The sequence below is a fragment of the Fukomys damarensis genome, unplaced genomic scaffold (assembly GCF_012274545.1).
Source record: "Fukomys damarensis isolate Sample0158 unplaced genomic scaffold, DMR_v1.0_HiC HiC_scaffold_28, whole genome shotgun sequence".
NCBI lineage: Eukaryota > Metazoa > Chordata > Mammalia > Rodentia > Bathyergidae > Fukomys > Fukomys damarensis.
In genome coordinates, this window is record NW_022900940.1 from 44677189 (window position 1) to 44701049 (window position 23861).

The 23861-nt window shown below is 39.6% G+C and overlaps 1 protein-coding gene and 1 long non-coding RNA gene across 6 annotated transcripts in view; one reads left to right on the forward strand and one right to left on the reverse strand.

Annotated features, from left to right (window-relative positions):
- Positions 1 to 10796, reverse strand: part of Fhit (fragile histidine triad diadenosine triphosphatase) — a 1329438-nt gene extending 1318642 nt beyond the window's left edge. For all 5 annotated transcript variants that reach the window (XM_010643166.2, XM_033757040.1, XM_010643170.2 and 2 more), the window contains exon 1: positions 10692 to 10796. The gene's annotated coding sequence lies outside the window, so the exon portion shown is untranslated. The remainder of the gene's footprint in view (positions 1 to 10691) is intronic.
- Positions 10797 to 18874: 8078 nt separating this feature from the next.
- The window catches only part of LOC109118631, a 12494-nt gene continuing 7507 nt past the window's right edge, over positions 18875 to 23861 (forward strand). The window contains exons 1-2 of the long non-coding RNA XR_002026000.2: positions 18875 to 19100; positions 22749 to 22831. This is a non-coding gene — a long non-coding RNA (uncharacterized LOC109118631). The remainder of the gene's footprint in view (positions 19101 to 22748; positions 22832 to 23861) is intronic.

Consider the following 23861-nt stretch of genomic DNA (forward strand, 5'->3'; position numbering starts at 1 on the left):
AGCCAAAACAACTGCTAACAAATATGCAGTGCTTCTAATTACCTGTTTTCATATGTCAGCTCATTAGTCCTCAGACTAACCTATGAAGCAGGTTCTCTATCTTATCCCCATTATATAGTTTAGGAAGCTGAGGTACAAAGAGACAGAAATTTGCCAAGTAAACGTATTTACTCTATTTACATATTACAACATAAAAATGACACAAGATTATTTCTATGATCTAATATAATACCATGAAATGATATATTGAATTTCCATCTTGTAATAACGTAGCAAAAACCAAATCAAAGAATCATCTTTTACTTCTTCTGATATTCTAAACAGAGCACTGGATATTTTCTAAACATCCTCTCTTGTGTTTAGGACAACCTTGCACTATTCTCATTTACTAGAGGAAGAAACCAAGGACTTAAGTGTACTTCCTATGATAAAACACAGATCTATCTGGCCTCCAAGTCAGCTATGACACAATTAACCTTCCAGAAGATAAGGAAAGGGGGCATCAGATTCTCCACCCAAATCATAAAATGCTGGGGAGGAACAAGATCTCAAAATGATCAGATTCAAGCCCTCTCTTCACAGATATAGAAAGGGAATTCCAGTAACAGGAAGGGACTTGTACAAGGCAATGGGAGAATCAGAACTAAACCCAAACTCTTCCCATTGCTAGCACTACTCTTTCTGTGACATGGTGAGGCTCTCTCTTATTGCGTCAGTCACCTCAGGCCCTCGGAAAGCAGAAGCAGAAAGTCCAACTGAGTCACAGTATGGCAGCAGACTGTCTTCCCTGCCTGCTCCCTCCTGACCCTCAGGACTGTGGCATGCACTTTGTGGTTCATTCAGAGCAGCAGCACCATGAATGAAAAAGAGCTGAGAAGCTTGTGGAGTGAACCCCCAGGGAAGACAGAAAGCACCCATGCCCTTTCATGGTCTAGCTGGGCCCATTTCCAATGCATTCCCCTGAAAAAGAATTCAAGATCAAGGGAGAAGAATGGTTTGCTCAGACACAGGTGGGTCTCTTTGCAGAGACAAAACACAACAAAACTAAGTCTCTGAAAACACGATTTGAATCAGCAAATCACCTGAATATTTTTATTAAATGCACATCTTTCTTAATTTACATATTAAATAAAGTCTCAGAGAAGTTTTTTTAAAAAGTAAAATTTGGAGAGTTTTAATTTAAAATGCATCCATTATTATGCAATCCTTCAAATACAACAGTTGTTTATGCTGCTTTGATTTCTAAGCTTTCTCTTTGATGATAAATATTAATATTTATCATTTTTCTGATGTTGGACTAATGAGAATCTTAAGTGTTTATGAGAAGGCACTTAAATATTACAGTACTGCAGATGTGTTTGTTTTCTGATTTATATTCCTGTCTTTAACATCAACTAGCATTTATTTTTTATGCTGAATTCTGGGTTGTTGTTCATCAACATTTTCAGCAGACTTTACATATCCAGAATTGATGGTTTTTAACTTATTTTGTGACCAAAGGAATATGTAACTTCATCAAATAATCCTGTACCATGAGGAAGGTCTAGTTATGGCTTTCAAAGTGAAAATTAGCATGCACATGTAAGTATTAGCCAGCAATAGTAGGCAAGTTTAACAATACCAATCTCAGGTTATATTTATCAAGTGCTGAATATGCATCAGCACTGAGAGTGAGAAAACTACTCTGGTAGACCCCTCAAATCCAATAACATGTTAATAACAATGAAATTACTTAATTCATGCCAAAGGCTTCATACAATCTTACTCAACTCTCACAACAGTCATACGTAGGTCCTATTAAAATCCCCATTTTAAAGATGAGGAAAACGTCACCTAGCAAAGAAACTTGTTCAAGCTCACACATCTGGTAATTAGGGAAGCACATGCTTTGGGTTTTAATGGATCTGGGTTTCCAAGCTCAAAAACGATAAAAATGTAAAATACAGCAACAATGATAAACATAATACTAACGATACTTTCCCATGTAATTAGTACTAATATTTTACACAGATTATTCCATCTATTTCAGACTAATTATCAGGGGATAATATTATATCCATTTTACAGAGAATAGAACTCTGCAAATCCAAACAACTTGCGCAAGATAATCTCTGACCTATAATATAGCAATACATAGACAGATTTTGAATTCTAAATAATACTAGTCATTACATTAAAACAGAACAGCAATGTCATAGAAATGATAACATTCTAAACTATGCTACTATAAATGCTGTGGACAGCAGCATGTACCTTGTGTACCATAAGCTTCTGGCCTTACCCAGAACCCTGACCATAGCTGCAGCCAATCCTTGACCCACATGACTGGGCCCAGCTGTTCTGTCTGTGCTTGAACACTAAACACAGCTAATTCATGAGCAAAGTAATATATGACTTCATAAAATAATGGTACTTTGGGAAATGTCTAGATACAATTTTCAAAGCAAAAACTGGCACGCTCATATAACTATTAGCCAACAATCGTGGGCAGGGCTACTACAGTAGACAGGGAAACTTCAGCCTTTGCCTCCTGAAGTTTTATCTCCTGCTCAAAGGAGCCAAGAGAGGCCCTCAGGTGCAGGATGATCTGTGCCCACTGGCTACTGGAGCTTCCTGGCTTTGCTTTTGCCCCCTAAGCCAGTAGAAATTAACAACTGCGATTTCAAACTGCAATCGATGAATGTTGGTTTTATATCCCCAGGACTAGTATTTTCCATCTTCTGAAAGTAATGACACCTCCATGTAATGAGGGCCTCTCTGTGTGTACAGCCACACAAGGTGTACACAGCACTACTCCACACACATCATAGTATCTGTGAATGGTCTCTATGAGGCCACTTCCTTCGGGAAAGCCTCTACTGGCAAGGGGTGGGCATATGCCCCAGTCCCAGCACTCATTCCCCTCAGGTACAGGAACAATTCTAAGTGGTGGGCATGTGACCTAACGTGGAACTCCTTCGTTCTATTTTAAATATTGGGATGTGGCATGCAAATGGATACATGTCAACACATAAAATAGAGTCTAAATTTGAAGGGGAAAACTTGGTAACCTTAAAGTAAGATATTTGACAGATCTCATATTAAGATTGGAATTTCAGGCAACTTGCCTCCTATTGGAAATTTATTTAGACCAACTATACATAGTGCTACTTTATTTTCATCATTTTAATCTACGTGGACTGCTAATCAGTGGTTTGCATCCCTGAGTATAAATTAGAATCACGTAGAATGAATGAGTCCCTTCCAGATTAATTAAATTGGGAGTGGGATGGTGCCGTCCTTGGTACCTCAGTTTGAACTGTGCTACAATGTGATCACACATCTCGCTAAAGGGTCCCCAAGTGAGTTTCACGTGTACCACATTTTCTAGACTCCAGGGCAGACTATCCAAATCGGTAGACTAAATTGAGTGAAAATCAGACTTGCCTTTTTCATATCACGTAGGACTGGCAAGCAGAGAATTACACCTATACAGATAATGGTGAAAAAAAAAAAAATTCCCCCTCCTCTACCCAGCAGCTTTTTGTTGCTATACCTCCCTCTTTCCCACATTCTGCATGTGTCTCTCTGGCTGTCTGCTCTCTCCTGGATCACTGCACCTCTTCTCTCCCTGACTCCTTCCTGGAGAAGCTGAACAGAAATCAGGGCTCCCAGGCTGAAACAGCCTTCTAGCAGGTTCCAACCTCTCCCTCACCTGTTTTCAACTTCATACATAAATTTCTGCTTGGCACTGTTTAAACATCTCCTGGTACTATCAAGCAGGCACGGGTAACAGGATCTGAAAACAGCGGCAAGGGGTTTTTTTCTTTTTCTTTTTTTTTTTTTTTTTGGTCCAAGACAGAAAACATAGGAAGATTTTGAGATGTTCAGAAAATGGAAGCTTTGTTCTTGCCACATACCACAAACTTCACTGATTAAATGAATACAGACTGTAGTCTCCTCCAACTAAAATATGCATGCATTAAACCTCATGAGGGAGGACTGGTACTTCAACATCATCTATGATGGTTTCTAACTCCAGTAACTATGAGACTGAGAAACTACAAAATATATGGAATTTCAACAGAATTCTGAATGTTAATAGAAAGAAGCAAATTTATAACAAGGAAGGCTAACAAACACATAAAAAGACTCAGAAGTCTTTCATTTCCAAAATACTGTTAACTAGACCTTTTATAAACTTATGAAATTTCCCAATTTTCTCCTCTGTTCATATTTATTCTTGATTAAAAGAAAACACTGGCATACCTACAAAATATCCCCAAAATACAACACTCTTAACTGTAGTAAGCCCTACCAACAACATTCTTTTTTTTCCCCTTTCTCCTTTTCTATGGAGTCAACAGACTAGAAAAATAAAGCAACCATATTGTGAAATAACCTCCTGGTGAGTGAAGAGGCTCAGGAAATGCTGGAAAATGAAATTATGGTGTTGGGTAATATAAATTCAGACCAGGAATGTTCCTGGACTCTTGATATAAAGTTTTAAATATAAATACGTTTTTAAAAAGTGCATGAATGTTCTATGGAAATAAAAAAACTCCTGTAAGGAATGAGTCTTAAAGAGAATCAGAATCAAAGTGGCAAAATATGCCACGTTGGCATAGGGTTATTTTGAGCTACAGGTAACTCAGAAACAGCAACAAAGTGTGTGTGTGTGTGTGTGTGTGTGTGTGTAAGGGGGAGTCACTTATCCTTTACCCACCACTCCATAAGCACGGCATAAATTTCCCCTAGTGAAGGACACACATTTTCATTTTTAAAGACAACCCACTCTACCAGGAAGAAGCCAATTCTCTGCCTAGCAGGCCTTATTAAACAACTTTTGTTCTGTAGTCATCTCCCAGTATACCCTCCCCAGCCTGACTCTCATCCCAAAAGGCCAAACCAGCTTTCCCTTTGTCTAGTTTCTTCTCTACATGGTGTATAAGCCCCCAGGTCACCCCACCTCCTGGGGTCTTTATAATCTGTGAAAGTCTCCATATATATATATACAATAGTTTCTCCTGTTAACCTAGCCTTCATTAGTTTAACGTCCAGAGCCTTAGAAGCAGAGTCCAAGAGGGTAAACAGGGTTTTTTTTTTAGTTTTTGTTTTTGCCTCCTCAATGCCCCCATATATTATGAATAATCCAGAAAATTTAAATGATTCAGTTAAATTAGCTTCCTTATTCTGCCCTAAAATGGAGAATGAGGCTAAGTATTTTTAAAAAGAAAAAAACAAAATTTTATAATAGTCAGCCTCTCTAGAAGTACTTTATTTCAAGCTATTAAATTAGAATGTAAAACTATTACTACTAAAAGTGGGTAATATTTTATTGGAACAATCCTTTAAACTTTTCCATAACTGTTAAGGATCATGAAAGTATGTAACTTAAGTTTCTTTTGAATATGGTTTTAATGGGTCTATTTTGGGGGGGCTATGAAGAATACAGCAAACTAAATAAGAGAAACACAACCTGAAATTCAATATAAGGAGAACCTGATCCACCTCACCTAAGGAGAGCTGAAGGGGGGAGCCAAGTGGGGGAGGATGTCACTAGCAGTTAACCTCAAATATAACCCAGGGCACAACCTAGAGTTAGTTCATCAAATTCCATGAGAACGCTGTTGCGGGACATCTCATCTCTTTCACACCCAAAGCCTTCAAAATGCTATTTTCCAGATATTTCACTCCCCACCATGTCCTTTTATCGCTTACATTATACCTGATCTGCTTCACAAAGTTCTATTAGAATTAGTTAGTGGCTCTCAGTCCTAACTGCACTTTAGAATCACCCGAGAACCTTAAAAAATAAAATACAAATACCTGGGGCTTCCCTTACTCAATCTGATTTAATCAATCTGGAAGAGACCAGCCCAGGTGATTTAATTTTAGCCAGCACTAAGAATGGCTGGTTGGAAAGCAATCGAAACAGATTAACATTACATAAAGAAGGAATAAATTTCCCATTAAAAGACAAGGTACCTCAAATTCTCATTTTAATAATCAGACATAACATGTTACTTTAAGGATTCCAGATTTTTCCCATCAACGTTAGAGACGTGACTGCATGTTCCGAAATACAGCTATCTGCCTGTCATGGGATTCAGGACATGTTAACCTGACTGTCTTACGGTGAAGGGAAACGAGGAAACAGGAGAAGCAGAAAAGTTACTACTCAATCAGAATCCACATTTCAAAATCAACATGAAAACCTCGGCAGCGATACAGCCACCCAGCTAATCAGGAGGCTTCAGTGGAAGGGTCACAAATTCAAAGTAGCCTGAGCAACTGACCAAGACCCTAACTCAAAATTTAAATTTAAAAAAGGGCTGGTGATACAAATCAGTGGTAGAATACTTGCCTAGCATGGCAGAGGCTCTGAACTCAATCCCCAGTCTCAGGAAAAAAATCAGCAAGAGATTCATATGCACATTAATGTTCAACACACAGGCCTAACTGATGTGAGTTCCACATCAACTCACAAATGTACTGTCCACGCTCTACCTATGCTTAACACACACACACACACACACACACACACACACACACACACACACACAACTTCATTTCCTCACTTAAGACTGCTAAATAATGTCCCAAACGCCCCCGAAGTCCAAAATTATCTTAAAATACAAGCAATGGAAATTCCACCCGTACTGGTCTCTGCAGCCTCATCTCACCACCACCTGCCCCAACCACTGAGTTGTCCATCCCAGACACTCGGAACTGCTTTCCACTCACCATATCTCAGCAGCTCCTTCCTTCACCCCTTCTTCCTTTCCTTCCTTCTTCCACTCCCAGAATATCCCACCCCTTACCATGATCACCACCTCCTCCGGCCACATTCATTGCTTTTATCACCAGCACATGGGTGCAGGGCCTGGCAGAGCTGTGCTGAATAAAGACGTGTTTACGATGCTGAGGGCTCCACTCTTTCCTAGGTCCCTCCTCTTCGGTCTCGCAGTCCTCATGCCTGTTTCTCCTTCTCCGTCCCCTGCATCACCTCCTTACCGTAACCTGAAGACTACTAAAGCTGTCAACATTAGGAGGAAGCACTGACGTGTTCACATGGCCATCGCCCTGGACTGCACACTGTAACCCTGGGGCGCCTGGGACATGACCCAGCCTTTGTAGAGGTAGAAAGAAGGCCTGACAGCAGGTTCATTTAAAATCCCAGATTTCATATAAAGATGGAAGCACAGATCAGGGACCTCTCAGCTTACAGTACCCAGACAAAAACTTCACTACCTGCCTACAAAAGAGAATGTCAATATGGGTTATGGAGGCAGGTGAGGCGGCGCATGCCTGTAATCCCAGCACTCAGGAGGCTGGGGCAGGAGGATCACTGTGAGTTCAAGCCCAGCCTGGGCTACATAATGAGTTCAGGTCAATCTCAATTACACAGTGAGACCCTGTCTCAAAAAGAAAAAAAGGGTTATGGAAAGTGATAGATAACTTCATATTTTAAATGTGAAAGTCAAGTGTGCTACCCTAAGAAGACAAACAGCAAATGCTTTCAAAAAATAGGTATGTGACTCAAGGTTAAATCTTGAAGAAATGTGAATTTTAATGTATCAAGTCCATATTAATAATGACAAAATAGGAGCTATTATTTATCTATATACTGTAACTTATTTAGGCCCCTACAAAATGTTCAAAGCTTTAAACACACTTTTTCTCTATCATCACTCCATGAAGTAAAAATGCTTATCATCCTACTTTAAAGAGAAGAAACCAATTGTGAAAAACTTGTCCAAAAGAAAAGGCCAGAATTTAAATCAGAGGCCTCCACATGACCAATCTCTAGTGCTTCTCTGCTATGTTTTGCTACTTGGAGAGTGCTTCCTCCTCTGAGAAGTCACAGACATGCAAATACCCAAAGAGACAGCCCCTTGGAGGATGACCTCAAAGGCCGAGGTTTTTCTCTGCAATGTGCCTGTGGAAAGGAAAGTAACCTCCCACATCTTACATTTCAAAGCTGCATTTCTACATTTAAAAAGAAAACAGATTCAAGGAAAAGATGTGGGAACAGAGCTCAGGGGTGCTTACAAATGCAATTACGCAAATACATTTTCAGTCTTCTAGTGGTCAGGGAGTGTGCTTGAAGCTGAACTATCAGACTGTCTGTTGAAAGAGTTCTGGGGTCACAGCGTTTGATGGGCAGAACTTCTCACATAGTGTTTCAGGAATGTTTAAACAATAATTTAGATACCTGTTATATAGTTATCTAATTATGGATAAGTGATATTTTACACAGAAAAGGTGAGAGTTACTTATTTTATTATTTGTGAATATATAATTGAAAGGCCTATATGACTTCCCAAACCACTTTTATATAATTTAAATAACTCATGCATATTTCTAATACCTTCTATTAGGGGTTAGATTTTAATATGTGTGAATATAAATTCAGTACCATAATATTTTCTTAAATATCTGAAAGAAACAGTACCGAAAGCCAAAACAAGACTAATTCTCAAAACAGAAACGGAATACAATGGATCTGATTGTATGTAAGATAAAGATGAGGTCACAAAAACACTTCCTAATTCCACTAAATGTTTACAGGAATGAGGTTTAGCTGAGGACACCATGACCCTAAAAGTCACATACAACTCTATGAAGCCTCCAGGAAACTTTCTCTGTGCAGAAATAAAACGGTTTTGACACAAGGCCATGAGAGGAAGATTACGGACTCATTCCCCTCATTTATAAAATGAAAGAGACAAACTTAATGATTTATAAGGTCCCCCCACCTCTACCCCAGTAGGTACTTTTTATCTTTGTGGCTTTGGCACCTGAAAAGACACAAGCATATAAAATGCTCAAAAAAAAAAAGCAGTTTGGATTAATGAAATATTAAAACCTTACAAATAGCCAGGCATGGTGGCGCATGCCTGTAATCCCAGCACTCAGGAGGCTGAGGCAGGAGGATCACTATGAGTTCAAGACCAACCTGGGCTACATAGTGAGTTCCAGGTCAGCCTCAGCTACATAGTAAGACCCTGTCTCAAAAAACCAAAAAACAACAACAAAAAAAACCTCTTACAAATAAAAGACTTTCGTCCTTGTCTTTGGCCTAGAAAGAACAAATTAAGGGGAAAACTATTATGTGAAAAGCTATGCTTGTAGTGCTCCTGCTAGTTGACTGTGAACTGAAAATAATCCTAAACGTGGAAATAAGATTCTTGGGTTGTTTCATCTCTGACACAAACCAGCTATATGACCTTGGGCAAACTGCATTACTACCTGGGCTAATTTCCCCATCTCCAAAATAAAGATATTATAAAACTATATATAACTAACATTTGTAGAACCTTTACTATATATGCCAGGAACTGCTTCAAGATCTTTGCTTTAGATTTAAATGATCTTGAACTTTTTTGCTGTTCTAATGTTTAGTGTCTAAGGAGGCACCGATAAGACGGAAGTACTTCCAATTCTGCAGTCAGAAAAGGTGGGTCCCTTGCATTTCTTTATAAGCCCATATTGTCAAGCAGAAAAGAGCTACAATTACAGTATTATTCACTAGCTGAGTTAAATGGAACATACTGCTTAACTCACACAGGTTTTGTTTTCCAGTCTGTAAAACAGATACAAAGAAAATGGCTATCCCTTTCAAGTACCTTTTGAAAGACCAAATTAAAATGACTAAATGTAATGTATAATTTAAAAAATCTATTTACTGGAACATATGTGTATTTCATGTGTTTTACCTATGATTACATATTTTCTAAAACATAGTAGCTGTGTTGCCATGCACAAACTATCATTCTCCAGCTTCTCATCTACAAATAGGACAGTAGTATTAAAAAGAGACCATGAAATGCTCTGAAAATTGAGTGTTAGCTGTTTAAAAAGTACGTACACTACCTAATATTTGGAACATCTTGTGCAGCAATTCTATATTAATCCTTAGAACGGCACATGAAATCGGTGGCAACCAAAAGAATCTTCAGTGAGCATTTCAAAAACAATAAAAAATCCTAAGTAAACATTTCTCTCTAGTCCCACCTCAGAGCAGGCGGACGATGAAAAAGTTAAAAAAAAAAAAAAAAGCAGGGCACACCAGAGCTCCGAGGCTGAAGCGAGACCTTAATTACCGCGAGACTTCTCCCGAGCCAAAGGGCACGCCGGGAGGTGAAGTACCAGACCGCTGGGACTCAAGAGGCGGGACTCCAACTCCCAGAAGCCTCCGCTGCCCAGGCCGCGGACGGTAAAATGGCGCCGAAGCGACCCTTCACAGACGCACTCAGCTCAACCGCTGGTGTCCGCGCAGTGCCGGGGGGGCGGGGTCAGAGCCTTTCTAAATCCACCTCAGGCTTCCCAGCTAATGTGCAAATGTCACACTCTCAAGCATGGCCTCTGGCGATGTGCAGAGGCGGGCGCTGAGCCCGGGGAGGCTGCACGTGCAGCTCGCCCACTCCCTGCCCGCCTGTGTGCACAACGACGCCGACTCCGAGCACCGTGGAGCGGCCGTGAGGCGCCAGCGCTGCAGACCTCTCGGCATAATGCATCCCATGCTCCATCTTTCTCAAATGTGAAATTCTCACAAAGTGGTGCCTGCCCTGCGCCGCGTTTTGCTCTGGCCCGTCCGGCCGCACGCCCGACCAGGACCCCAGACGCGGGTCTGGTAAGTTTGTGCCGCGCGCACGACCCTGACGCGCCCGGACACGGTTCCACTGGGACTTGCCCTCCGCCCCTACCTTCCAAGATCTTGGCAGCGGGAAAGGAAAGGCAGAGGGAAGGAGTGCGGGGAGGGAGCGCCTCCTGAGGGACCTGGGAACCAAGGGCAAGTACCTCAGCGGGACGGAGCGGGACTCGGACTACACTTCCCAGACGGCCCCGCGATGGGGGCGGGCTCCAAGATGGCCGCTCGTCTGGAGACAGGAGTGGGGACCAATGGGCAAAGGCTACGCACATACACTTGACCAACTGGAAGGCAGAGTCATAGGAACCCTGATCCTTCTCAAGCACAAGAGCTGAGGATTTCTTTGGGGCGGGGCTTTTGTCATACTTGTACAACCTTTCTATGCTTTCCTGGTAGAAAAAGAAACATGATTATTTTCACATGAAATGGAAGCCTGCCTTACACTTTTGCTTCCGTTTCTTCCTAAAACACGCTTAATTTGCCCCACCCGACTCCGCACTGGCTGGATTTCCTTTTGCCCCCACTCTGGATTTTTTTTTTTAATTCCATAAACCTTATCTTCTTTAAATTTCTTCCAGGACGCGGGGTCCCTTCTTTGATCCAGTTTACGAATATTTTTGGTCCTCTCCATTAGCCTAACAAAATAGCCACAATCTTCCCCCTCTTACCCCACTTCTATGCTACTTTTCTATTTGGCACGTGTCACTGTCAAGTGCTCTGTAAAGTTTACTTACTCATCTACGTTACTGTCTTGTCCCCTATAATCCAAGATCCAGGCAGTATTTTCAGCACCTATAGAAGTGCCTGGCACATAATACATATGTTTTGAATAACAATGAAATCTAGACATGACTTTTCTCCTCAGTCCTCACTTCCTGGGGTGCAGATCCATTAAACTTTGATCACGGTGGGTCTCTTGTGCTTGCTCTTTTCAAAATCATTTTGTCAATATAGCTTGTACCAGATGTCATGTGGCTACTGGAGTAAGCATTGATTCAGACCCAGTTCCTACTTCAACATGTTCTGGGTCTAAAGATGTATGAGAAATAAACTTACTTTTGCAGTATGTAGTTGCAGGTTGCAGAACAGCAAAGTAATTGCTACAGCATTATGCAGGGACTGGAATCCTGGTCTTGAGACTGACCATTACACTATGCAGGTTCTTTTAAAGATGCTATACACACACACACACACACACACACACACACACACACACAACCCTACCTTTCATTCCAATCCTAAATCCAAGGAAAGAGAAATATTTACTGTTCATCTTATGTATTTTTAAAGAGCAACACTGACAAGCACTGAGGTATGTCCTTAGTTTCCCTAGTACAATAGCACAATATCCTCCCCTGCCCCTTCTTACTTTTTTCTTTGGCCTGATACATTACATGCAGGTAGCAGATTATAGCAATTCTTATATCTCTTATCCTTTCTGGAGTTTTAACTCCAGGGAGAATAGCAAGATGTCCTACAAAGCATACTGGTGTGAAATATTGATATTCTTGAAGGCTTGATTCTCAGAGAATGTCACGCTGGATTAATTATAGTGAGATTATGCCTCTATCACCGACACTATGGGCAAGTAACATGTTAGAGTATTATAAATTACAAGGTAAAATTGAAAACAATTACTGTGAAAACAGCAGGAATGTGATCAGTATGTATAGAGACTAACTTTGTGCATGGGGATGAAAGCCCCCCTTCAGACTTCCTAACATAATCTTCTGTCAGTTTGGGGTTCTTTCCTATAATACAACAGCTTTTATGAGCACAGACTTAGCAGTCCTAGCTTTTCTCAAGCTGCTTGGCATGAGAAATCTCAACGTGTGTCAGAGGCCAGTCTATATGCAGAAGAAAATCACTAAGCCATATGAAACTGGAAAACTCAACAACTAGACTCCCTTCCTGAGGAAGTATCAGCCTATAATCATTACATCTTTAACTTAATAGTCAAAAGGAAAATATCATGAACATATTTTGGATCAAAATAGTGATATCAAGTGATTATTATAACATTGTCACACAGCGTAATGTGAACATATAGATTTTGCTTCAGATGTGGCGTTTGCCTTGGTCCCAGCACCTCCAAGTTCTAAGACAATCAATGGAGAGGTTACCACGTAATCTACAACTGGATTGAACAGTCACTTAGTTTAGGTTTTCCCAAAAGCAAGTCCTCACACAGATACTCAAGTGCAAGTAGTGTATGTCAGAGTTAATTGCAGGAAATACCACTAAGACAATACAAAAGTAGGGAAATAGGGAAGGGAAGACAGACATTAAAAAGTGGCCCATCCAACATGTTACTAGAAGGGGCAACTGTATCTCAACCCTCTTGGGGATCTCTGGGAAGCATTGTAAAACGCCTGCCTTCAGCTGGAACTAAATTACCCGCCAAGGAGACAAGAGAACTGGATTGTTTAAATCCTAACTTCCCTCAGTCAATGAGGGCTGCCTTCAGAGGCCCTGAGTAATCTGGCATGCTGCCTGAGTAGACTGTTGCCTCAGGGGTCATAGAAAGCTAGAATTAGAGTAACTCCCATTGGAAGTTAAGCAATGAAATTGTAAGGGAATTGAGGGTACTAGTACCAATTGTATTTGCTGCAGATGGCTATGGTTTACCACAAGTCCATGTCACTGAGAATAGCACAATAATGCAAAAATTAACTAGACACTTACCAAAAAAAAAAAAAAAAAAAAACCAAATGTATTTGCTGCAGATGGCTATGGTTTACCACAAGTCCATGTCACTGAGAATAGCACAATAATGCAAAAATTAACTAGACACTTACCAAAAAAAAAAAAAAAAAAAAAATCCATGCTGCCTACCTCCTGTGTCATCAGTATGTGAACAGTTAGGAAAGACTATACTTTGAAATTTTCTGTAAGACACACAAAGCAAATAACAAAAGATTCACACTGGGAAAAAGGAACTCCCTCGGGGCTTACGGACATGTAGGGGACTTGAGTAGGTTAGCACAGCAGAAAACCAAGAAGAAAGGGGAATTTTTGTTTGTTTGTTTTGCTACTAGGGATCGCACTCAGGCCCTTATGCTTGCAAGGCAGGCAGCAGGACCACTGAGCCAAATCCCAGGTCCAAGAAAAGGGAAATTAAAATAATTCTAAAGGCAATCTTTTTTATTTCATGATTTTAAAGAAATCTAAAGGGCTTGGGGGCTGGGAATTTAGCTCAGTGGTTCAACCACCTTCCTTGCAAGTGCAAGGACCCGAGTTTGATCGCCAGTAGCAAATAAATAAATAAATAAAGGGCTTGGATTTTTTTTTTTTGAGAAAGTAATATAAAGATCTAGAAAATCTTTAGACCTCGAAACCAAATTTGTCATGCTTCTATACATGCTGTCACTGTAGCAGTTCCTCATAACAAATAGCTTTATTGGAAATTAAAGTCATCATTTATTTGTCTTTCCATTCATTGTCTTGCTCGTCCAAATAAAATGTAAGTTCCATGAAGTCAAGGACTTTGTTTTTACTTTACTGAATAGTAGGCACTCAGTAAATCTGTGTCAATGAATAACTATATTGTGAACACAGCAGAAAGAGTAAGAGAAAACCCGACATTTGTACTATTTGCAACAGGTAAATACGTCAAAGAGGCCAAGATAACAAAGCAAATACTTCCCATTATCACAAAGTATAGGACCACGCTTATGTTTGGAAAATCTGGTAGTCACATACTGTTCTATTTTAGTAAAACATTCCCAATGTCATGCTCTTAAAGCCTGTAGAACCTACCTGAAAATCTTTACTGTGGAGACAATTTCAAAACTGGAAAGGCCTTAGGCAAAAGAGTTCAATCCTCTGTACAATTTGTCTTAGGTATATGTGTAGGCCATAAACTAGATTCTCAGACGAGAATTTTGCGGGGACTTCTCTGGAAAACATCTAGTATGAAAATGTTGCATAAAAAAAGAAATGCATTGTTCTAATACAAAATATAGAAAAGTTGAGGTCTAGGGTATAGCCACATACTCAATCTCCTTCACAAATTTCTCAGCCTGAAATCACTTAGCTTTGGCTGTGGTTGGAGAATTCTACTTGCTAATAAGAATAAGAGCCACCTTATGATATGCTCAAAATTTTCAAAAGTTTCCCTTCTCTTTTTAAAAATTCTCTCATCTTATTTATCCCATTATTGTTCTGGGTTAAATGTATTCCTTGTGTAGATGTGTTCATCAGATAGTTAGAGATCAGTCTATTCCCCATAGTTAGTGAACATATGCATGCTGTCTCCTTTTAACTATGCCTCATAAATAATCACACTTAATCCTTCTTATTGCCATCTTTTGCAATCATCTCCCAGTTACCTAGAACATAAGGTGCATAAAACTAAGCTCAGTGTCCAAGCTGTGATCTCACTAGGGAGGCTCAGACATAAGCTATGATTTCTCATCACTCTCTTTCAAGAAATTATGCCTCTAAACACACTGCGCTGGCTTTGCTGCAGCTTTAAAGACATTTCATCATTCTAGAAGATAAAACCCATTAAAAGCATTTCATAAAAAAGATTTTAAAAGTTTCTTTAGGAGAGGACTTACTGCAGAATGGTATGCAATTTTAATTCTGTTCCGTTTTGCTTACACTGAGAGTTATTCTGCTCCACTCACTGTGCTAGGCTTGGGATGCACCAATAAATAAGATGTAGTCTCTAGTGCTGTTCTGCACTGAATCCAGCAGCACGATAAGCATGTAAACAGGTGAGCAAATCAGTGTGATACCACATATGAGGTGATTCTGCTACCTGCAGGAGGAAGGGTGTTCCGACAGAGGCAATAATACACGCAAGACGCAGAGCTCACGGGGGACTGATTCATGAGTCTACAAGTAAGGCAGTGGTGAAATAGCTCCAAGGGGCTGGTCAAGACAGTTTCATAGGCACACTCCTTAGTTTGCAATACAACCCGATGGGAACCTTGTAACTGTAAAGTAAATTGCTTAATTTGGAGGTAAAAAATAATAATTTAAGAAACATTTCTTAGGACCTGTTAAATGGTTGGCATTGTTTTAGATGCTGACGATACAGTTATGAAGAAGTAAAAATCCCAACCCTCATGAGTATTTTAGTAGAGAAGATAAACCACTCACAAATATAACAATATATACACGTATCATAGGTATTGATAACTGCTGGGGGACAACAGCAGAACAAGCGGCTAGAAAATGATAAACGGTCTTTGTTCAGATAGGGAAATCAAAGAAGGCCTCCGTGAAGAAGTGTCTCTCGAACAGAGGCCTGCTAGAAGAGGTGAAACTTACTGAAGTAAGAGGAAATCTGTGGAAGAATGTTCCAGACAGAAGGAGCAATAAAAAAAAGTCCTTAAGACGCAAACAAGCCGAGCATGCTGGGAGAAGAGCAAAGAGGCCTAAGAAGCTAAGGAAGAGGGAATGGGGGACCTTGTCGGTAATGGTTAGGTCTCAAGAGAAACATTAAATAACTCCACAAATGCAGTTACCAGACAGTAAATATAGAGTGATCATTTGTGTAAACAAAAGGATAGTGTATTGCACATGTACATGCACGCACACACACACATATAATTATTGATGTCCATAATAACATCTAAAATTTGGGGAATAGGTATTTTGGAAATACCTATTATTTTTAGAAACCTATATGCAAATAACATCTATAGTCAGCATGCTACTATGAAACATATTACTACACAACAAAACCTTCATGATAAACAGACTCTTCAGTAGCCTCATATCGGGCTGGGGATTTAGCTCAGTGATTCTGTTGCCTGCCTCATAAGCTCAAGGATCAAAGTTCGATCCCCAGTACAAAAAAAAAAAAAAAGTATGTAAAGAAAAGGGCCCGGCATTTAGCTCAGCGGTTTGGTGCCCTGCCTTGCAAGCACAAGGACCAGAGTTCTATCCCCGGTACCAAAAAAAAAAAACAAAACAGTAGCCTCATATCAGGCCAATCTTTTTCTTTATAGAGATTGTTGGATTTCAGGTTTATAGATAAAGGATTGCAGACAGGTAGTTCAACAAGTATGAAAAACTTTCTGGAGCTCCCCAAGTAATTGTACAAGTGGTTAGGAGAGTGAGACAGCACAGATGGCAGGAGTATCTTTTATTCTACTTTATACCATTTTAAACTTCTAAACAACTTTTTACTATGCATTATTTGTTACTGAAATAACACAAGTTAAAAATTTTAAATATAGATATCAATATTTTTATTGATATCTGGATATTCAACAATATGGATAGTATTAAGGGAAAATATTTTCAACCAAATAAGGTATTAGAAAAGATTCTGAATATGAATTATACAAATATTTCTAAAGTTAAGTGTTTCAGTCATGCATTCAATTTTTACTATGTCCTCTGCTTTTCAGATTGTAAATATGTTTGTGAATGAGAGAAAGTCAGCATAAAGATGAATTTGTAAAGAATAGGGAATGCATTTCTAAAGTTAAATATAAAATATATATTTTGAAAATTTGTGGCATTTCCTATTTCCTAACGCACACATTGTCTTCTGTTTCCTTATATAGCATGGCCTATTCTCAGAAGTTATGGTTTTTGTTTTGCTTTATTTGTTGTGCTTTTAAGGCAAATCTGTAGAGTTTTTCTGTTTTGATTACAGTATGTCACAATTGTGATAAATACTTGCCTGAATGATATTTATAACGTACAAGTCCCTCAAATATTTGGACATTTTAAAATTGCAATTTGCAACCTCCCTGTTGCCTTCGACTCTCCCCCAACAAAAATTCAAAGAGATGTGTTTAACAGACACCACATTTCATGGTGAATGTTATTGGCTATGTGGTTGAAAACTGTAATTAGCCATGCCTCACTGATTCATACATGAATCGTTTTGAGGTTTATTATTCCACTGGAATGTTAATGAACATGAATATAGAATACTCAGAGAGATTTTCTTTTTATCTTGGAAAAGTACATATGGTAAGGAGGAAAAACTATTAAAAATAATGAAAACACACTTTGTGTATATAAGTAAATCCCTTGACTTTTTTAATTGTAAAGAAGATGATCATTTATTAGCATCTTCTCTATGAAGCACACAGTGATTTTGCAAACATTAATTAATAAACCTTCAGGACCCTCACCACATAAATGTTAATAAAAAAACAGGAATCCTTTGACCTTTACTCCAGTTTCCAGGCAAGAAATTAGCTGAGTAAGATGCTTCCCCACATTTGAAAACAAAATAGGCATGAAACCAACATTCAAGGTTCAAATGTCACTTATGAGTAGCATTTGCTTATGAACATAGTTGAGAATAAAAGTTACTTATGGAAAATGGTATTTCAGCACTGCCTTAATCTAGCAAGGATTTTCTTCACGAGAAAATTAAACTAAAAACAAACTGAAAGTATGACTTAACTGGGCCTGCTTCTGCATTAGGGTCGCCAAAGCATACTGTAAATGGAAATCAGATTGCTTTAGAATCCAAGAATAAACTCTATGTTTGACCTTTAGAAAGCTCATGATGTATATGCCCACAAAATAAACAAAATAATTTCAAAGCAAATTCATTGAGTGCACCTGACCTTTGAAACAGAGCAGATGATGTTAATCAGATCTGTACAACATTAATCTAGCTCAGTCTCCATTTTTCCGCGTGTTTTTTAAAATATCATAAAGAAGGGGCTCACAACAGAGAATCTTTCAAATCAGAACAGATTTAGAAATTGAACAAAATGAAAGACCTGGGCTTCAAACAATGAAGTATGCAACTCAAATATGTAAACAAAAGAGCATTATGACCATAAACCAATATATTATGTGCCTGAGGAAAATGACTTTTAAAATTACTGACCTAAGTACCTTGTAGACAGCTTTCCAGTAAAAATATAGGTTGAGTTGTAATATTGTGTAAGGTACCATTAGGGCAACTCTTAGTTGAAAATGGCCTGCATATTATGAAGAGGTATTGCATCTGACCACTGCTTCTGCTTTTGTTCTCCCGTGGCACTTCCGCATCTTGGAGCCATAACCTTCCTAGAAACGGTCTGTTAAGTACCTTGGTAGACGCACGCTTGTCTTCCTCGACCACCTCATACCGAATAAACCGTGACCCTACCCAGCAGCAGTCTTTCTCAATCCGAGCAGCCCCAAGGGGGCTGACCACACGTTCCTGCTGACGCTGGAGCAGGGAGCAGGTGGTCAGAGAAAGCAAACTTGACCGACGCACGCCGCACTACTCGGCAGCAGTGATTGGCTCAAGGAGGGCACGTGACCCGAGCAGAGCCAATTTTCTCTGATGTTTTGTCAGAGCGGTTAAAAAAAGAAAAAAAAAAAGATGTAATTCTTTCTCCACAATCAGGAGCTGTCCTGATACAAGGATGGGGTGGCTGGCTAAGTTGCCCGCCCAGGAATTCGGAGAGAAAAAGAAGAATGCAACTCACCTGCCACCACCATCTGGATTCCCGTTTTGCCTGAAGCTACGCTTTTGATTTGCCGGGTATGTAAGCCTTTTCTTGTTTAAAGTGGTGTGAATTCGATTTTTATTACTTGCAGCCAAAGGAATCCTGACTAATCCACACATTCAGCTGACAAATAAACTCAGGCTACCCTAAATAGGAAAGTGAATTGAAAAGGGATGGTATTCTCCCATCCTGTTCTAATTTTGGGATTCTCTACACCGGCCTCTTCTCTCCTAGCCACGGAACCATGCACAAGGCACACTGCACTGGTCTAAGGCACTGGAGACGTTTAGTCTGAAAAAGAGAAGACAAGATGTGCCGCTGGGCTCAAATGTGTCAGTGTCTATTTCGTGACAAAAGAGGTGGATTCATTCTGTGGAGGTAAAACTCTATCAAAAAGGGCTTAGTATAACAGAAGGAAATGTTCTATACAACAGGAGAGATAACTTTTCTAACAAGGAAAGCCAACCTAGCATACTTAGGACCTTCTGTCACTTTTTCCATTGTATGAATAGTTGGACAAAATTACTTCTTCAATACCACACAACTCTGATTCCTTGAGTCAAGCAAAGTTTGGACAAGGTGATCATATTTGGAGGTTATCATAGGTTCGCTGCAACCTTTTAGAAGTCAAAATCATTTAATATACATTAATCATAAAAGGAGGCAGAGCCAGGCATGGCAGTGAATAACGGCAATCCCAGCACTCTGGGAAGCTGAGGCAGGAGAATTGCAAGTTGAAGTCTAGCCTGGGCAACTTCACTATTTAGAAAGACTCTATGTCCCAAAATTTAAAAAACAAAATTAAGGGCTGGCAGTGTAGCTCAGAGAATAGTCCTTAGCTCAATCTCTGGTATTGTAAACAATTAAGCGATAAACCGGTCAATAAAATAAATAAATAAATGAAGGCAGAGAGGCAGGGAAATATCACCAAAGATTTTCTGCAAGGGATAGCACTTGAACAGTTCTAGTCACAAATAGGACTTGGTTTATATTAAACATACCATGTTGAACAAGGCTTCATTCAGTGCTGATTTTTAAAGAAGTATTTGTCTCTGTAACAGTCTCTTTAAATATATGTATGTACATATAATAATAATTTATTAAGGCATACTTTAAATAAATAAAATTTTCCTACATCTTGAGTGTTTTTGTAGGCATAGAGCTAATAAGTAATACAGTGGGTTACACCCGATACTCTCAGCCAAAGAATGTAGGCCCCTGGTTATTACACTTTGCCATTCAATCCTGAGTTAATAATATTCTATAACATATGTTTATATTATTCTTTCTACTGTTATTTTGTGTTGAAAATTTATTTTATGACCTCAAAAGCACTTTTGACATGCAATGCTTAATAGCAGGTATGCAACTGATACTCTCGTACTAAATCTGCCATAACAGTGACAGCACCATGCCAGACATTAAAATGCAAGTTTTATAGAGGTTCTAGGTGCCTTGAAGAATAAGAAGCCACAATCAGGAAAGTGGTCACTGAAAGATACTGCTTGACGTTATGCAGGGCAGCACACAATACACACAAAAATTGTATGAAAGCTGTTTAGAAAGAATTACTGTCAGAAAAGATGTCGTGCGTTATGAGGTTTTTAAGAGACAACAGAAGTATGGCTGCCACAGGAGGGCTAGAACACATCTCCATGGGGACAGAGTCAGGACACCCAGTACGATGCTGATCACAGCACCACCCCCACCTGCAGGAAGAGAACAGCACCTATCTTCTTCTTAAACAGACTTTGTGACTGGGAAAAAGCATTCAAGACACAGATGAAGGCTCACAGAAAAGAAAGCATGAAACAGGCTTATTAGAAACTGTAAGTGATTTCATGTTACCAGAGAGGAGACTATAGTACAGTGATTAAAAATGAGCCTGAAACTATATGCAAAAGCCAGGTAATACAAGACTTGATGAAACATTTACTAGACCTAGAGATTGATGCGCTAAGCTCTAGGGAACAAATGTTTGGTTTCAGAAGGCAGGATATATGATCAAGTTTAAATTTTGGAGAAAAATCTAGAAGCACTGCAGAGGCTTGATTGGAGTGGGATATCACTGCAGGCAGGAGATCAGAGAGAAGGTCACCACTAGCAATTAGACATTATTTTGTCTATCAGATTATTTCTGGAAAAACAGTGGTCAGATACAAATTGGCAAATTTTTAAAAAGCTGTTGCAATAATGTAAATCAAGTAGGAAATTTTAAAATGCTAATGTTGAAAAAGTTCACGGCTTTTGACCTCATGATTCTATTTCAAGGAATCTACAGTAAATGAATAGAAATGCAGACAAAACCATAAGCTCAACAATATTTCCTGAAAAATCAAAAACCATTCTTGTGCCCAACCAAAAGAAAAATGGTTATATAAATGAAATATGTCACCGTCACTTAAAATGTTTTCAACAGTCATTCATTGACATGGGAAATCCCCCCACCATTAGCACTACATAAAAAAACACAACACACTATTAACTGTAGGTAAAAGCCCAGTCTTTGGAACAGTATATGCATTTTCATTAAAATACATTAAAATGTAATTGCTATTTATCTCCGTGTTGTGGACTTGCGGATGGTTTTATTTTCATCTTTTTTATATTATTTTTGATTCACTGTATGAACGTGTACTAATTTGGGGTTAGGCCAAACCACTTGAAAGGGCCAGCTATGAGCTAAACTGTGTGCCTTCCCCCAATCCCAGATTATGTGTTGAGGCCATAACCCTACTGGGATTGGGCTTTGGGAGATAACTGGGTTCAGGTGAGGACCCTCATGATGGGATGAGCACCTTTATAAAGACGCACTGGAGCTCTGTCTACACAAAGACGGCACAGCAAGATGGTGGCCACCCACAGCCAGAAAGAGAGCTTTAGCAGGTCTTGACCATGCAGCACCCTAATCATGAACTCCTAGTCTTCAGAATCATGAGAAAATAAATCTCTGTTGTTCAAACCTTTCAGTCTATGTTTGTTGTTGTTGTTGTTGTTGCTATGGTAGACTAAACCAACAGACTGCTAAAATTAAAGTTAACTCCCAAATTGGTAAGTCTACATGAGTCCGTGTACAGAAAAGAAAAATAAAACGAGAGTCACGGAAAATGCCTTTTCCAATGGATGCTAAGCATCAGAACTAAAGCAATAACAATAAGAAGAACAAAGGTTCAAAGGATATTAAGATGGTAGATTCTGCAAATAAGGAGGGTGCTTCTAATGTGATTCCAAAGTTTCTGTAAAGAGACACTGGTTGATGGTAGTGGTACCATTTACAACAGGAATCTTCAGAAGAACCTGTGGCCGCTAGCCACGGAGGCAGCCTCCGGTGGTTCCCACGTCCCGGTATTCACACCTGTGGCAACTCCCTTTCCTCACATACAGAATGGTCACTACAGATGGTCCCTGACTGCCAGGGATTTAACTCAGTGGTGGTGTTGCCTGGCTTGGAAGTGCAAGGACCCGAGTTTGATCCCCAGTACCCCGCCCCCCGCAAAAAAAAGATCACAAGCAAAACACAGCCTAAAAACAAAAAGTCATGTGATGAATATTAAACTGGAGGCAGATGGTCCTGGCTTACCAATGGGTAGATTCAGGATTCTATGGCTTTTGACTTTTCAACTTTATCATGGTGTGAAAGTAATACACATCTAGTAGAATTTTGAATTTTGATCTTCTCCCAGGCTGTACTATACAATGCGACATCCTCTCCTGATGCTGGTCTGTGCAGAAGCCACAGCTCCCAGCCAGCCACGGGATCTCGGAGGTAAGCAGGTGGTACTCTACAGTGGGCTATCCTGCTAGAGCTTTTTGGATGCAGGTGTTAATTAATTAAATGAAACATTCAACACTATAAAATAGGCTTTGCTCGATAATTTTGCCCAACTGTTTGCTATTGTTTAATGTTTTGAGTGCGTTTAAGGTAGGGTAGGCTAAGCTATGGTGTTTGGTAGAGTTGGAGACATTACATGAACCTTTTGCTTAGCAATATTTTCAACTTACCAAGGGTTTATTGGGTTTTAATTCCATCTTAAGTCAAGGAGCATGTGTACTCTACTTCATTATACTGCAGAAGTACTAGTATACTACTGTAAGAATGAGCACACCCTCTAGGTAAAGCCAGCTCTCTACAGAGGAGTCCGTATGTTAAGGGACTGAGGTATCCAGTCAGTGGCCAGCAAGGAAGCTCGATCTGACAACATCCTGAGATACACGGGGAGCAGATCCTCCAGCTCCCTTAAAGACTTCAGGCACCGCAACCCTGGCTGACACCTGGACTGCAGCCGCAGGAGAACCCATGAAGCTGTGTCCCGGTTCCCATCCCACAACAGCTGGAATATAATGAATATTTTACAGTGATGATTTAGGGTGTAATTTGTTACACAGTAAGGTATGACTAATATAACCCATTTGGATGACTTAGCTGTTCTAAAGAACTGAACACTGCTGAGGACAGTAGTAATAATGTTTAAGGTCTCGTGTGATATATAACATGGGGTCTATATTCAATAAACATATCCTTCAAGCTAAGTGTATAAAAGAGACTGGAAAAGCTGGTAACATAGCAAGGACAATTCCTAGTGGGAACCGATTAAAAGATCATAAGTATAACTGTTCAGGATAAAGATCTGCTTGAGAGGAAAGACTATGAGTGACTTTTATGCTTGATATTACTTTAGGAACTTGGAGTGCTTGTGAGTGTATTTTAATAATATTACTGTTTCAGGAGCCCACAAATCCCAATTGTAGAGCTCTAAACTTGCAACTTATTTTCTTTCTTTTTTTGGGGGGGTGGG